Below are 16,624 nucleotides of genomic sequence, written 5' to 3'. Positions count from 1 at the left end.
AAGTTGATGTAATAGCCAGTAAGAAGCAGTACAATAACAGTTTTAGCTGTCGATTTTTGACTTTTTAGACGGCTTTGGTGCGTTGGACATGAGATAGGACCTTACGATTTTGCATGAATGGAGGACTAGCAGCCACGTTGCACGCTAGTATGTGAAAAGTGTTCATATGTTGTAAAAACCTGAGAAATCCGCCCGTTTTCGTCGTTTGCTATCGAATCGACTTAATGCCAGATCGTCACATTGGCCGCTCTTCTCTCTGAAACGGTTACATTCATCGTGTGCAAAACTATGGCCAGTGGTGCGGAATGCGGAGACACTAAAAGCACCATAGTAGAACACAGAAGAAGCTTCTAAGTTGATGTAATAGCCAGTAAGAAGCAGTACAATAACAGTTTTAGCTGTCGATTTTTGAATTTTTTGACTGCTTTGGTGCGTTGGACATGAGATAGGACCTTACGATTTTGCATGAATGGAGGACTAGCAGCCACGTTGCACGCTAGAATGTGAAACGTGTTCATATGTTGTAAAAACCTGAGAATTCCGCCCGTTTTCGTCATATGGTATCGAATCGACTTAATGCCAGATCGTCACATTGGCCGCTCTTCTCTCTGAAACGGTTACATTCATCGTGTGCAAAACTATGGCCAGTGGTGCGGAATGCGGAGACACTAAAAGCACCATAGTAGAACACAGAAGAAGCTTCTAAGTTGAAGTAATAGCCAGTAAGAAGCAGTACAATAACAGTTTTAGCTGTCGATTTTTGACTTTTTAGACGGCTTTGGTGCATTGGACATGAGCTAGGACCTTACGATTTTGCATGAATGGAGGACTAGCAGCCACGTTGTACGCTAGAATGTGAAAAGTGTTCATATGTTGTAAAAACCTGAGAAATCCGCACGTTTTCGTCGTTGGCTATCGAATCGACTTAATGCCAGATCTTCACATTGGCCGCTCTTCTCTCTGAAATGGTTACATTCATCGTGTGCAAAGCTATGGCGCGTGGTGCGGAATGCGGAGACACTAAAAGCACCATAGTAGAACACAGAAGAAGCTTCTAAATTGATGTAATAGCCAGTAAGAAGCAGTACAATAACAGTTTTAGCTGTCGATTTTTGACTTTTTAGACGGCTTTGGTGCTTTGGACATGAGCTAGGACCTTACGATTTTGCATGAATAGAGAAATAGCAGCCACGTTGCGCGCTAGAATGTGAAAAGTGTTCATATGTAGTAAAAACCTGAGAAATCAGCTCGTTTTCGTCATATGCTATCGAATCGACTTAATGCCAGATCGTCACATTGGCCGCTCTTCTCTCTGGAACGGTTACATTCATCTTGTGCAAAGCTATGGCCCGTGGTGCGGAATGCGGAGACACTAAAAAGCACCATAGTAGAACACAGAAGAAGCTTCTAAGTTGATGTAATAGCCAGTAAGAAGCAGTACAATAACAGTTTTAGCTGTCGATTTTTGACTTTTTAGACGGCTTTGGTGCCTTGGACATGAGCTAGAACCTTACGATTATGCATGAATGGAGGTCTAGCAGCCACGTTGCACGCTAGAATGTGAAAAGTGTTCATGTGTTGTAAAAACCTGAGAAATCCGCCCGTTTTCGTCGTTTGCTATCGTATCGACTTAATGCCAGATCGTCACATTGGCCGCTCTTCTCTCTGAAACGGTTACATTCATCGTGTGCAAAGCTATGGCGCGTGGTGCGGAATGCGGAGACACTAAAAAGCACCATAGTAGAACACAGAAGAAGCTTCTAAGTTGAAGTAATAGGCAGTAAGAAGCAGTACTATAACAGTTCTAGCTATCGATTTTTGAATTTTTAGACGGCTTTGGTGCCTTGGACATGAGCTAGGACCTTACGATTTTGCATGAATGGAGGACTAGCAGCCACGTTGCACGCTAGAATGTGAAAAGTGTTCATATGTTGTAAAAACCTGAGAAATCCGCCCGTTTTCGTCGTTTGCTATCGTATCGACCTAATGCCAGATCGTCACATTGGCCGCTCTTCTCTCTGAAACGGTTACATTCATCGCGTGCAAAGCTATGGCCCGTGGTGCGGAATGCGGAGACACTAAAAGCACCATAGTAGAACACAGAAGAAGCTTCTAAATTGATGTAATAGCCATTAAGAAGCAGTACAATAACAGTTTTAGCTGTCGATTTTTGACTTTTTAGACGGCTTTGGTGCCTTGGACATGAGCTGGGACCTTACGATTTTGCATGAATGGAGGACTAGCAGCCACGTTGCACGCTAGAATGTGAAACGTGTTCATATGTTGTAAAAACCTGAGAATTCCGCCCGTTTTCGTCATATGGTATCGAATCGACTTAATGCCAGATCGTCACATTGGCCGCTCTTCTCTCTGAAACGGTTACATTCATCGTGTGCAAAGCTATGGCGCGTGGTGCGGAATGTGGAGACACTAAAAGCACCATAGTAGAACACAGAAGAAGCTTCTAAGTTGATGTAATAGCCAGTAAGAAGCATTACAATAACAGTTTTAGCTGTCGATTTTTGACTTTTTAGACGGCTTTGGTGCCTTGGACATGAGCTGGGACCTTACGATTTTGCATGAATGGAGGACTAGCAGCCACGTTGCACGCTAGAATGTGAAAAGTGTTCATATGTTGTAAAAACCTGAGAAATCCGCCCGTTTTCGTCGTTTGCTATCGAATCGACTTAATGCCAGATCGTCACATTGGCCGCTCTTCTCTCTGAAACGGTTACATTCATCGTGTGCAAAGCTATGGTGCGTGGTGCGGAATGCGGAGACACTAAAAGCACCATAGTAGAACACAGAAGAAGCTTCTAAGTTGAAGTAATAGCCTTTAAGAAGCAGTACAATAACAGTTTTAGCTGTCGATTTTTGAGTTTTTAGACGGCTTTGGTGCCTTGGACATGAGCTAGGACCTTACGATTTTGCATGAATGGAGGACTAGCAGCCACGTTGCACGCTAGAATGTGAAAAGTGTTCATATGTAGTAAGAACCTGAGAAATCCGCCCATTTTCGTCATATGCTATCGAATCGACTTAATGCCAGATCGTCACATTGGCCGCTCTTCTCTCTGGAACGGTTACATTCATCTTATGCAAAGCTATGGCGCGTGGTGCGGAATGCGGAGACACTAAAAAGCACCATAGTAGAAAACAGAAGAAGCTTCTAAGTTGATGTAATAGCCTTTAAGAAGCAGTACTATAAAAGTTTTAGCTGTCGATTTTTGACAATTTAGACGGCTTTGGTGCCTTGGACATGAGCTAGGACCTTACGATTTTGCATGAATGGAGGACTAGCAGCCACGTTGCACGCTAGAATGTGAAAAGTGTTCATATGTTGTAAAAACCGGAGAAATCCGCCCGTTTTCGTCGTTTGCTATCGAATCGACTTAATGCCAGATCGTCACATTGGCCGCTCTTCTCTCTGGAACGGTTACATTCATCGTGTGCAAAGCTATGGCGCGTGGTGGGGAATGCGGAGACACTAAAAGCACCATAGTAGAACACAGAAGAAGCTTCTAAGTTGATGTAATAGCCAGTAAGAAACAGTACAATAACAGTTTTAGCTGTCGATTTTTGAATTTTTAGACGGCTTTGGTGCATTTGACATGAGCTAGGACCTTACGGTTTTGCATGAATGGAGGACTAGCAGCCACGTTGCACGCTAGAATGTGAAAAGTGTTCATATGTAGTAAAAACCTGAGAAATCCGCCCGTTTTCGTCGTTTGCTATCGTGTCGACTTAATGCCAGATCGTCACATTGGCCGCTCTTCTCTCTGAAACGGTTACATTCATCGTGTGCAAAGCTATAGCGCGTGGTGGGGAATGCGGAGACACTATAAAGCACCATAGCAGAACACAGATGAAGCTTCTAAGTTGATGTAATAGCCAGTAAGAAGCAGTACAATAACAGTTCTAGCTATCGATTTTTGAATTTTTAGACGGCTTTGGTGCCTTGGACATGAGCTAGGACCTTACGATTTTGCATGAATGGAGGACTAGCAGCCACGTTGCACGCTAGAATGTGAAAAGTGTTCATATGTTGTAAAAACCTGAGAAATCCGCCTGTTTTCGTCGTTTGCTATCGAATCGACTTAATGCCAGATCGTCAAATTGGCCACTCCTCTCTCTGAAACGGTTATATTCATCGTGTGCAAAACTATGGCCAGTGGTGCGGTATGCGGAGACACTAAATGCACCATAGTAGAACACAGAAGAAGCTTCTAAGTTGATGTAATAGCCAGTAAGAAGCAGTACAATAACAGTTTTAGCTGTCGATTTTTGACTTTTTAGACGGCTTTGGTGCGTTGGACATGAGATAGGACCTTACGATTTTGCATGAATGGAGGACTAGCAGCCACGTTGCACGCTAGTATGTGAAAAGTGTTCATATGTTGTAAAAACCTGAGAAATCCGCCCGTTTTCGTCGTTTGCTATCGAATCGACTTAATGCCAGATCGTCACATTGGCCGCTCTTCTCTCTGAAACGGTTACATTCATCGTGTGCAAAACTATGGCCAGTGGTGCGGAATGCGGAGACACTAAAAGCACCATAGTAGAACACAGAAGAAGCTTCTAAGTTGATGTAATAGCCAGTAAGAAGCAGTACAATAACAGTTTTAGCTGTCGATTTTTGAATTTTTTGACTGCTTTGGTGCGTTGGACATGAGATAGGACCTTACGATTTTGCATGAATGGAGGACTAGCAGCCACGTTGCACGCTAGAATGTGAAACGTGTTCATATGTTGTAAAAACCTGAGAATTCCGCCCGTTTTCGTCATATGGTATCGAATCGACTTAATGCCAGATCGTCACATTGGCCGCTCTTCTCTCTGAAACGGTTACATTCATCGTGTGCAAAACTATGGCCAGTGGTGCGGAATGCGGAGACACTAAAAGCACCATAGTAGAACACAGAAGAAGCTTCTAAGTTGAAGTAATAGCCAGTAAGAAGCAGTACAATAACAGTTTTAGCTGTCGATTTTTGACTTTTTAGACGGCTTTGGTGCATTGGACATGAGCTAGGACCTTACGATTTTGCATGAATGGAGGACTAGCAGCCACGTTGTACGCTAGAATGTGAAAAGTGTTCATATGTTGTAAAAACCTGAGAAATCCGCACGTTTTCGTCGTTGGCTATCGAATCGACTTAATGCCAGATCTTCACATTGGCCGCTCTTCTCTCTGAAATGGTTACATTCATCGTGTGCAAAGCTATGGCGCGTGGTGCGGAATGCGGAGACACTAAAAGCACCATAGTAGAACACAGAAGAAGCTTCTAAATTGATGTAATAGCCAGTAAGAAGCAGTACAATAACAGTTTTAGCTGTCGATTTTTGACTTTTTAGACGGCTTTGGTGCTTTGGACATGAGCTAGGACCTTACGATTTTGCATGAATAGAGAAATAGCAGCCACGTTGCGCGCTAGAATGTGAAAAGTGTTCATATGTAGTAAAAACCTGAGAAATCAGCTCGTTTTCGTCATATGCTATCGAATCGACTTAATGCCAGATCGTCACATTGGCCGCTCTTCTCTCTGGAACGGTTACATTCATCTTGTGCAAAGCTATGGCCCGTGGTGCGGAATGCGGAGACACTAAAAAGCACCATAGTAGAACACAGAAGAAGCTTCTAAGTTGATGTAATAGCCAGTAAGAAGCAGTACAATAACAGTTTTAGCTGTCGATTTTTGACTTTTTAGACGGCTTTGGTGCCTTGGACATGAGCTAGAACCTTACGATTATGCATGAATGGAGGTCTAGCAGCCACGTTGCACGCTAGAATGTGAAAAGTGTTCATGTGTTGTAAAAACCTGAGAAATCCGCCCGTTTTCGTCGTTTGCTATCGTATCGACTTAATGCCAGATCGTCACATTGGCCGCTCTTCTCTCTGAAACGGTTACATTCATCGTGTGCAAAGCTATGGCGCGTGGTGCGGAATGCGGAGACACTAAAAAGCACCATAGTAGAACACAGAAGAAGCTTCTAAGTTGAAGTAATAGGCAGTAAGAAGCAGTACTATAACAGTTCTAGCTATCGATTTTTGAATTTTTAGACGGCTTTGGTGCCTTGGACATGAGCTAGGACCTTACGATTTTGCATGAATGGAGGACTAGCAGCCACGTTGCACGCTAGAATGTGAAAAGTGTTCATATGTTGTAAAAACCTGAGAAATCCGCCCGTTTTCGTCGTTTGCTATCGTATCGACCTAATGCCAGATCGTCACATTGGCCGCTCTTCTCTCTGAAACGGTTACATTCATCGCGTGCAAAGCTATGGCGCGTGGTGCGGAATGCGGAGACACTAAAAGCACCATAGTAGAACACAGAAGAAGCTTCTAAATTGATGTAATAGCCAGTAAGAAGCAGTACAATAACAGTTTTAGCTGTCGATTTTTGACTTTTTAGACGGCTTTGGTGCCTTGGACATGAGCTGGGACCTTACGATTTTGCATGAATGGAGGACTAGCAGCCACGTTGCACGCTAGAATGTGAAACGTGTTCATATGTTGTAAAAACCTGAGAATTCCGCCCGTTTTCGTCATATGGTATCGAATCGACTTAATGCCAGATCGTCACATTGGCCGCTCTTCTCTCTGAAACGGTTACATTCATCGTGTGCAAAGCTATGGCGCGTGGTGCGGAATGTGGAGACACTAAAAGCACCATAGTAGAACACAGAAGAAGCTTCTAAGTTGATGTAATAGCCAGTAAGAAGCATTACAATAACAGTTTTAGCTGTCGATTTTTGACTTTTTAGACGGCTTTGGTGCCTTGGACATGAGCTGGGACCTTACGATTTTGCATGAATGGAGGACTAGCAGCCACGTTGCACGCTAGAATGTGAAAAGTGTTCATATGTTGTAAAAACCTGAGAAATCCGCCCGTTTTCGTCGTTTGCTATCGAATCGACTTAATGCCAGATCGTCACATTGGCCGCTCTTCTCTCTGAAACGGTTACATTCATCGTGTGCAAAGCTATGGTGCGTGGTGCGGAATGCGGAGACACTAAAAGCACCATAGTAGAACACAGAAGAAGCTTCTAAGTTGAAGTAATAGCCTTTAAGAAGCAGTACAATAACAGTTTTAGCTGTCGATTTTTGAGTTTTTAGACGGCTTTGGTGCCTTGGACATGAGCTAGGACCTTACGATTTTGCATGAATGGAGGACTAGCAGCCACGTTGCACGCTAGAATGTGAAAAGTGTTCATATGTAGTAAGAACCTGAGAAATCCGCCCGTTTTCGTCATATGCTATCGAATCGACTTAATGCCAGATCGTCACATTGGCCGCTCTTCTCTCTGGAACGGTTACATTCATCTTATGCAAAGCTATGGCGCGTGGTGCGGAATGCGGAGACACTAAAAAGCACCATAGTAGAAAACAGAAGAAGCTTCTAAGTTGATGTAATAGCCTTTAAGAAGCAGTACTATAAAAGTTTTAGCTGTCGATTTTTGACAATTTAGACGGCTTTGGTGCCTTGGACATGAGCTAGGACCTTACGATTTTGCATGAATGGAGGACTAGCAGCCACGTTGCACGCTAGAATGTGAAAAGTGTTCATATGTTGTAAAAACCGGAGAAATCCGCCCGTTTTCGTCGTTTGCTATCGAATCGACTTAATGCCAGATCGTCACATTGGCCGCTCTTCTCTCTGGAACGGTTACATTCATCGTGTGCAAAGCTATGGCGCGTGGTGGGGAATGCGGAGACACTAAAAGCACCATAGTAGAACACAGAAGAAGCTTCTAAGTTGATGTAATAGCCAGTAAGAAACAGTACAATAACAGTTTTAGCTGTCGATTTTTGAATTTTTAGACGGCTTTGGTGCATTTGACATGAGCTAGGACCTTACGGTTTTGCATGAATGGAGGACTAGCAGCCACGTTGCACGCTAGAATGTGAAAAGTGTTCATATGTAGTAAAAACCTGAGAAATCCGCCCGTTTTCGTCGTTTGCTATCGTATCGACTTAATGCCAGATCGTCACATTGGCCGCTCTTCTCTCTGAAACGGTTACATTCATCGTGTGCAAAGCTATGGCGCGTGGTGGGGAATGCGGAGACACTATAAAGCACCATAGCAGAACACAGAAGAAGCTTCTAAGTTGATGTAATAGCCAGTAAGAAGCAGTACAATAACAGTTCTAGCTATCGATTTTTGAATTTTTAGACGGCTTTGGTGCCTTGGACATGAGCTAGGACCTTACGATTTTGCATGAATGGAGGACTAGCAGCCACGTTGCACGCTAGAATGTGAAAAGTGTTCATATGTTGTAAAAACCTGAGAAATCCGCCTGTTTTCGTCGTTTGCTATCGAATCGACTTAATGCCAGATCGTCAAATTGGCCACTCCTCTCTCTGAAACGGTTATATTCATCGTGTGCAAAACTATGGCCAGTGGTGCGGTATGCGGAGACACTAAATGCACCATAGTAGAACACAGAAGAAGCTTCTAAGTTGATGTAATAGCCAGTAAGAAGCAGTACAATAACAGTTTTAGCTGTCGATTTTTGACTTTTTAGACGGCTTTGGTGCGTTGGACATGAGATAGGACCTTACGATTTTGCATGAATGGAGGACTAGCAGCCACGTTGCACGCTAGTATGTGAAAAGTGTTCATATGTTGTAAAAACCTGAGAAATCCGCCCGTTTTCGTCGTTTGCTATCGAATCGACTTAATGCCAGATCGTCACATTGGCCGCTCTTCTCTCTGAAACGGTTACATTCATCGTGTGCAAAACTATGGCCAGTGGTGCGGAATGCGGAGACACTAAAAGCACCATAGTAGAACACAGAAGAAGCTTCTAAGTTGATGTAATAGCCAGTAAGAAGCAGTACAATAACAGTTTTAGCTGTCGATTTTTGAATTTTTTGACTGCTTTGGTGCGTTGGACATGAGATAGGACCTTACGATTTTGCATGAATGGAGGACTAGCAGCCACGTTGCACGCTAGAATGTGAAACGTGTTCATATGTTGTAAAAACCTGAGAATTCCGCCCGTTTTCGTCATATGGTATCGAATCGACTTAATGCCAGATCGTCACATTGGCCGCTCTTCTCTCTGAAACGGTTACATTCATCGTGTGCAAAGCTATGGCGCGTGGTGCGGAATGCGGAGACACTAAAAGCACCATAGTAGAACACAGAAGAAGCTTCTAAGTTGATGTAATAGCCTTTAAGAAGCAGTGGAATAACAGTTTTAGCTGTCGATTTTTGACTTTTTAGACGGCTTTGGTGCCTTTGACATGAGCTAGGACCTTACGATTTTGCATGAATGGAGGACTAGCAGCCACGTTGCACGCTAGAATGTGAAAAGTGTTCATATGTTGTAAAAACCTGAGAAATCCGCCCGTTTTCGTTGTTTGCTATCGAATTGACTTAATGCCAGATCGTCACATTGGCCGCTCTTCTCTCTGAAACGGTTACATTCATCGTGTGCAAAGCTATGGCGCGTGGTGCGGAATGCGGAGACACTAAAAGCACCATAGTAGAACACAGAAGAAGCTTCTAAGTTGAAGTAATAGCCTTTAAGAAGCAATACAATAACAGTTTTAGCTGTCGATTTTTGACTTTTTAGACGGCTTTGGTGCCTTGGACATGAGATAGGACCTTACGATTTTGCATGAATGGAGGACTAGCAGCCACGTTGCACGCTAGAATGTGAAAAGTGTTCATATGTTGTAAAAACCTGAGAAATCCGCCCGTTTTCGTCGTTTGCTATCGTATCGACTTAATGCCAGATCGTCACATTGGCCGCTCTTCTCTCTGAAACGGTTACATTCATCGTGTGCAAAGCTATGGCGCGTGGTGCGGAATGGGGAGACACTAAAAAGCACCATAGTAGAACACAGAAGAAGCTTCTATGTTGATGTAATAGCCAGTAAGAAGCAGTACTATAATAGTTTTAGCTGTCGATTTTTGACTTTTTAGACGGGTTTGGTGCCTTGGACATGTGCTAGGACCTTACGATTTTGCATGAATGGAGGACTAGCAGCCACGTTCACGCTAGAATGTGAAAAGTGTTCATATGTTGTAAAAACCTGAGAAATCCGCCCGTTTTCGTCGTTTGCTATCGAATCGACTTAATGCCAGATCGTCACATTGGCCGCTCTTCTCTCTGGAACGGTTACATTCATCTTGTGCAAAGCTATGGCCCGTGGTGCGGAATGCGGAGACACTAAAAAGCAGCATAGTAGAACACAGAAGAAGCTTCTAAGTTGATGTAATAGCCAGTAAGAAGCAGTACAATAACAGTTTTAGCTATCGATTTTTGACTTTTTAGACGGCTTTGGTGCTTTGGACATGAGCTAGGACCTTACGATTTTGCATGAATAGAGGACTAGCAGCCACGTTGCGCGCTAGAATGTGAAAAGTGTTCATATGTAGTAGAAACCTGAGAAATCAGCCCGTTTTCGTCATATGCTATCGAATCGACTTAATGCCAGATCGTCACATTGGCCGCTCTTCTCTCTGGAACGGTTACATTCATCTTGTGCAAAGCTATGGCCCGTGGTGCGGAATGCGGAGACACTAAAAAGCACCATAGTACAACACAGAAGAAGCTTCTAAGTTGATGTAATAGCCAGTAAGAAGCAGTACAATAACAGTTTTAGCTGTCGATTTTTGACTTTTTAGACGGCTTTGGTGCCTTGGACATGAGCTAGGACCTTACGATTTTGCATGAATGGAGGTCTAGCAGCCACGTTGCACGCTAGAATGTGAAAAGTAATAATATGTTGTAAAAACCTGAGAAATCCGCCCGTTTTCGTCGTTTGCTATCGTATCGACTTAATGCCAGATCGTCACATTGGCCGCTCTTCTCTCTGAAACGGTTACATTCATCGTGTGCAAAGCTATGGCGCGTGGTGCGGAATGCGGAGACACTAAAAAGCACCATAGTAGAACACAGAAGAAGCTTCTAAGTTGATGTAATAGCCAGTAAGAAGCTGTACTATATTAGTTTTAGCTGTCGATTTTTGACTTTTTAGACGGCTTTGGTGCCTTGGACATGAGCTAGGACCTTACGATTTTGCATGAATGGAGGACTAGCAGCCACGTTGCACGCTAGAATGTGAAAAGTGTTCATATGTTGTAAAAACCTGAGAAATCCGCCCGTTTTCGTCGTTTGCTATCGAATCGACTTAATGCCAGATCGTCACATTGGCCGCTCTTCTCTCTGAAACGGTTACATTCATCGTGTGCAAAGCTATGGCGCGTGGTGGGGAATGCGGAGACACTAAAAGCACCATAGTAGAACACAGAAGAAGCTTCTAAGTTGAAGTAATAGCCAGTAAGAAGCAGTACAATAACAGTTTTAGCTGTCGATTTTTGAATTTTTAGACGGCTTTGGTGCATTGGACATGCGCTAGGACCTTACGATTTTGCATGAATGGAGGACTAGCAGCCACGTTGCACGCTAGAATGTGAAAAGTGTTCATATGTTGTAAAAACCTGAGAAAGCCGCCCGTTTTCGTCGTTTGCTATCGTATCGACTTAATGCCAGATCGTCACATTGGCCGCTCTTCTCTCTGAAACGGTTACATTCATCGCGTGCAAAGGTATGGCGCGTGGTGGGGAATGCGGAGACACTATAAAGCACCATAGCAGAACACAGAAGAAGCTTCTAAGTTGATGTAATAGCCAGTAAGAAGCAGTACAATAACAGTTCTAGCTATCGATTTTTGAATTTTTAGACGGCTTTGGTGCCTTGGACATGAGCTAGGACCTTACGATTTTGCATGAATGGAGGACTAGCAGCCACGTTGCACGCTAGAATGTGAAAAGTGTTCATATGTTGTAAAAACCTGAGAAATCCGCCCGTTTTCGTCGTTTGCTATCGTATCGACCTAATGCCAGATCGTCACATTGGCCGCTCTTCTCTCTGAAACGGTTACATTCATCGCGTGCAAAGCTATGGCGCGTGGTGCGGAATGCGGAGACACTAAAAGCACCATAGTAGAACACAGAAGAAGCTTCTTAATTGATGTAATAGCCAGTAAGAAGCAGTACAATAACAGTTTTAGCTGTCGATTTTTGACTTTTTAGACGGCTTTGGTGCCTTGGACATGAGCTAGGACCTTACGATTTTGCATGAATGGAGGACTAGCAGCCACGTTGCACGCTAGAATGTGAAAAGTGTTCATATGTTGTAAAAACCTGAGAAATCCGCCCGTTTTCGTCGTTTGCTATCGAATTGACTTAATGCCAGATCGTCACATTGGCCGCTCTTCTCTCTGAAACGGTTACATTCATCGTGTGCAAAACTATGGCCAGTGGTGCGGAATGCGGAGACACTAAAAGCACCATAGTAGAACACAGAAGAAGCTTCTAAGTTGATGTAATAGCCAGTAAGAAGCAGTACAATAACAGTTTTAGCTGTCGATTTTTGACTTTTTAGACGGCTTTGGTGCGTTGGACACGAGATAGGACCTTACGATTTTGCATGAATGGAGGACTAGCAGCCACGTTGCACGCTAGAATGTGAAACGTGTTCATATGTTGTAAAAACCTGAGAATTCCGCCCGTTTTCGTCATATGGTATCGAATCGACTTAATGCCAGATCGTCACATTGGCCGCTCTTCTCTCTGAAACGGTTACATTCATCGTGTGCAAAGCTATGGCGCGTGGTGCGGAATGTGGAGACACTAAAAGCACCATAGTAGAACACAGAAGAAGCTTCTAAGTTGAAGTAATAGCCAGTAAGAAGCAGTACAATAACAGTTTTAACTGTCGATTTTTGACTTTTTAGACGGCTTTCGTGCATTGGACATGAGCTAGGACCTTACGATTTTGCATGAATGGAGGACTAGCAGCCACGTTGTACGCTAGAATGTGAAAAGTGTTCATATGTTGTAAAAACCTGAGAAATCCGCACGTTTTCGTCGTTGGCTATCGAATCGACTTAATGCCAGATCTTCACATTGGCCGCTCTTCTCTCTGAAATGGTTACATTCATCTTGTGCAAAGCTATGGCGCGTGGTGCGGAATGCGGAGACACTAAAAGCACCATAGTAGAACACAGAAGAAGCTTCTAAATTGATGTAATAGCCAGTAAGAAGCAGTACAATAACAGTTTTTGCTGTCGATTTTTGACTTTTTAGACGGCTTTGGTGCTTTGGACATGAGCTAGGACCTTACGATTTTGCATGAATAGAGAAATAGCAGCCACGTTGCGCGCTAGAATGTGAAAAGTGTTCATATGTAGTAAAAACCTGAGAAATCAGCCCGTTTTCGTCATATGCTATCGAATCGACTTAATGCCAGATCGTCACATTGGCCGCTCTTCTCTCTGAAACGGTTACATTCATCGTGTGCAAAACTATGGCCAGTGGTGCGGAATGCGGAGACACTAAAAGCACCATAGTAGAACACAGAAGAAGCTTCTAAGTTGATGTAATAGCCAGTAAGAAGCAGTACAATAACAGTTTTAGCTGTCGATTTTTGACTTTTTAGACGGCTTTGGTGCCTTGGACATGAGCTAGGACCTTACGATTTTGCATGAATGGAGGTCTAGCAGCCACGTTGCACGCTAGAATGTGAAAAGTAATAATATGTTGTAAAAACCTGAGAAATCCGCCCGTTTTCGTCGTTTGCTATCGTATCGACTTAATGCCAGATCGTCACATTGGCCGCTCTTCTCTCTGAAACGGTTACATTCATCGTGTGCAAAGCTATGGCGCGTGGTGCGGAATGCGGAGACACTAAAAAGCACCATAGTAGAACACAGAAGAAGCTTCTAAGTTGATGTAATAGCCAGTAAGAAGCTGTACTATATTAGTTTTAGCTGTCGATTTTTGACTTTTTAGACGGCTTTGGTGCCTTGGACATGAGCTAGGACCTTACGATTTTGCATGAATGGAGGACTAGCAGCCACGTTGCACGCTAGAATGTGAAAAGTGTTCATATGTTGTAAAAACCTGAGAAATCCGCCCGTTTTCGTCGTTTGCTATCGAATCGACTTAATGCCAGATCGTCACATTGGCCGCTCTTCTCTCTGAAACGGTTACATTCATCGTGTGCAAAGGTATGGCGCGTGGTGGGGAATGCGGAGACACTAAAAGCACCATAGTAGAACACAGAAGAAGCTTCTAAGTTGAAGTAATAGCCAGTAAGAAGCAGTACAATAACAGTTTTAGCTGTCGATTTTTGAATTTTTAGACGGCTTTGGTGCATTGGACATGCGCTAGGACCTTACGATTTTGCATGAATGGAGGACTAGCAGCCACGTTGCACGCTAGAATGTGAAAAGTGTTCATATGTTGTAAAAACCTGAGAAAGCCGCCCGTTTTCGTCGTTTGCTATCGTATCGACTTAATGCCAGATCGTCACATTGGCCGCTCTTCTCTCTGAAACGGTTACATTCATCGCGTGCAAAGGTATGGCGCGTGGTGGGGAATGCGGAGACACTATAAAGCACCATAGCAGAACACAGAAGAAGCTTCTAAGTTGATGTAATAGCCAGTAAGAAGCAGTACAATAACAGTTCTAGCTATCGATTTTTGAATTTTTAGACGGCTTTGGTGCCTTGGACATGAGCTAGGACCTTACGATTTTGCATGAATGGAGGACTAGCAGCCACGTTGCACGCTAGAATGTGAAAAGTGTTCATATGTTGTAAAAACCTGAGAAATCCGCCCGTTTTCGTCGTTTGCTATCGTATCGACCTAATGCCAGATCATCACATTGGCCGCTCTTCTCTCTGAAACGGTTACATTCATCGCGTGCAAAGCTATGGCGCGTGGTGCGGAATGCGGAGACACTAAAAGCACCATAGTAGAACACAGAAGAAGCTTCTTAATTGATGTAATAGCCAGTAAGAAGCAGTACAATAACAGTTTTAGCTGTCGATTTTTGACTTTTTAGACGGCTTTGGTGCCTTGGACATGAGCTAGGACCTTACGATTTTGCATGAATGGAGGACTAGCAGCCACGTTGCACGCTAGAATGTGAAAAGTGTTCATATGTTGTAAAAACCTGAGAAATCCGCCCGTTTTCGTCGTTTGCTATCGAATTGACTTAATGCCAGATCGTCACATTGGCCGCTCTTCTCTCTGAAACGGTTACATTCATCGTGTGCAAAACTATGGCCAGTGGTGCGGAATGCGGAGACACTAAAAGCACCATAGTAGAACACAGAAGAAGCTTCTAAGTTGATGTAATAGCCAGTAAGAAGCAGTACAATAACAGTTTTAGCTGTCGATTTTTGACTTTTTAGACGGCTTTGGTGCGTTGGACACGAGATAGGACCTTACGATTTTGCATGAATGGAGGACTAGCAGCCACGTTGCACGCTAGAATGTGAAACGTGTTCATATGTTGTAAAAACCTGAGAATTCCGCCCGTTTTCGTCATATGGTATCGAATCGACTTAATGCCAGATCGTCACATTGGCCGCTCTTCTCTCTGAAACGGTTAAATTCATCGTGTGCAAAGCTATGGCGCGTGGTGCGGAATGTGGAGACACTAAAAGCACCATAGTAGAACACAGAAGAAGCTTATAAGTTGAAGTAATAGCCAGTAAGAAGCAGTACAATAACAGTTTTAGCTGTCGATTTTTGACTTTTTAGACGGCTTTGGTGCATTGGACATGAGCTAGGACCTTACGATTTTGCATGAATGGAGGACTAGCAGCCACGTTGTACGCTAGAATGTGAAAAGTGTTCATATGTTGTAAAAACCTGAGAAATCCGCACGTTTTCGTCGTTGGCTATCGAATCGACTTAATGCCAGATCTTCACATTGGCCGCTCTTCTCTCTGAAATGGTTACATTCATCGTGTGCAAAGCTATGGCGCGTGGTGCGGAATGCGGAGACACTAAAAGCACCATAGTAGAACACAGAAGAAGCTTCTAAATTGATGTAATAGCCAGTAAGAAGCAGTACAATAACAGTTTTTGCTGTCGATTTTTGACTTTTTAGACGGCTTTGGTGCTTTGGACATGAGCTAGGACCTTACGATTTTGCATGAATAGAGAAATAGCAGCCACGTTGCGCGCTAGAATGTGAAAAGTGTTCATATGTAGTAAAAACCTGAGAAATCAGCCCGTTTTCGTCATATGCTATCGAATCGACTTAATGCCAGATCGTCACATTGGCCGCTCTTCTCTCTGGAACGGTTACATTCATCTTGTGCAAAGCTATGGCCCGTGGTGCGGAATGCGGAGACACTAAAAAGCACCATAGTAGAACACAGAAGAAGCTTCTAAGTTGATGTAATAGCCAGTAAGAAGCAGTACAATAACAGTTTTAGCTGTCGATTTTTGACTTTTTAGACGGCTTTGGTGCCTTGGACATGAGCTAGAACCTTACGATTATGCATGAATGGAGGTCTAGCAGCCACATTGCACGCTAGAATGTGAAAAGTGTTCATATGTTGTAAAAACCTGAGAAATCCGCCCGTTTTCGTCGTTTGCTATCGTATCGACTTAATGCCAGATCGTCACATTGGCCGCTCTTCTCTCTGAAACGGTTACATTCATCGTGTGCAAAGCTATGGCGCGTGGTGCGGAATGCGGAGACACTAAAAAGCACCATAGTAGAACACAGAAGAAGCTTCTAAGTTGAAGTAATAGGCAGTAAGAAGCAGTACTATAACAGTTCTAGCTATCGATTTTTGAATTT

Source organism: Schistocerca gregaria, chromosome 11 (assembly GCF_023897955.1).
Source record: "Schistocerca gregaria isolate iqSchGreg1 chromosome 11, iqSchGreg1.2, whole genome shotgun sequence".
Taxonomy (NCBI): domain Eukaryota; kingdom Metazoa; phylum Arthropoda; class Insecta; order Orthoptera; family Acrididae; genus Schistocerca; species Schistocerca gregaria.
The sequence above is the reverse complement of the archived record's forward strand: the minus strand, read 5'-3'. Positions refer to the sequence as shown.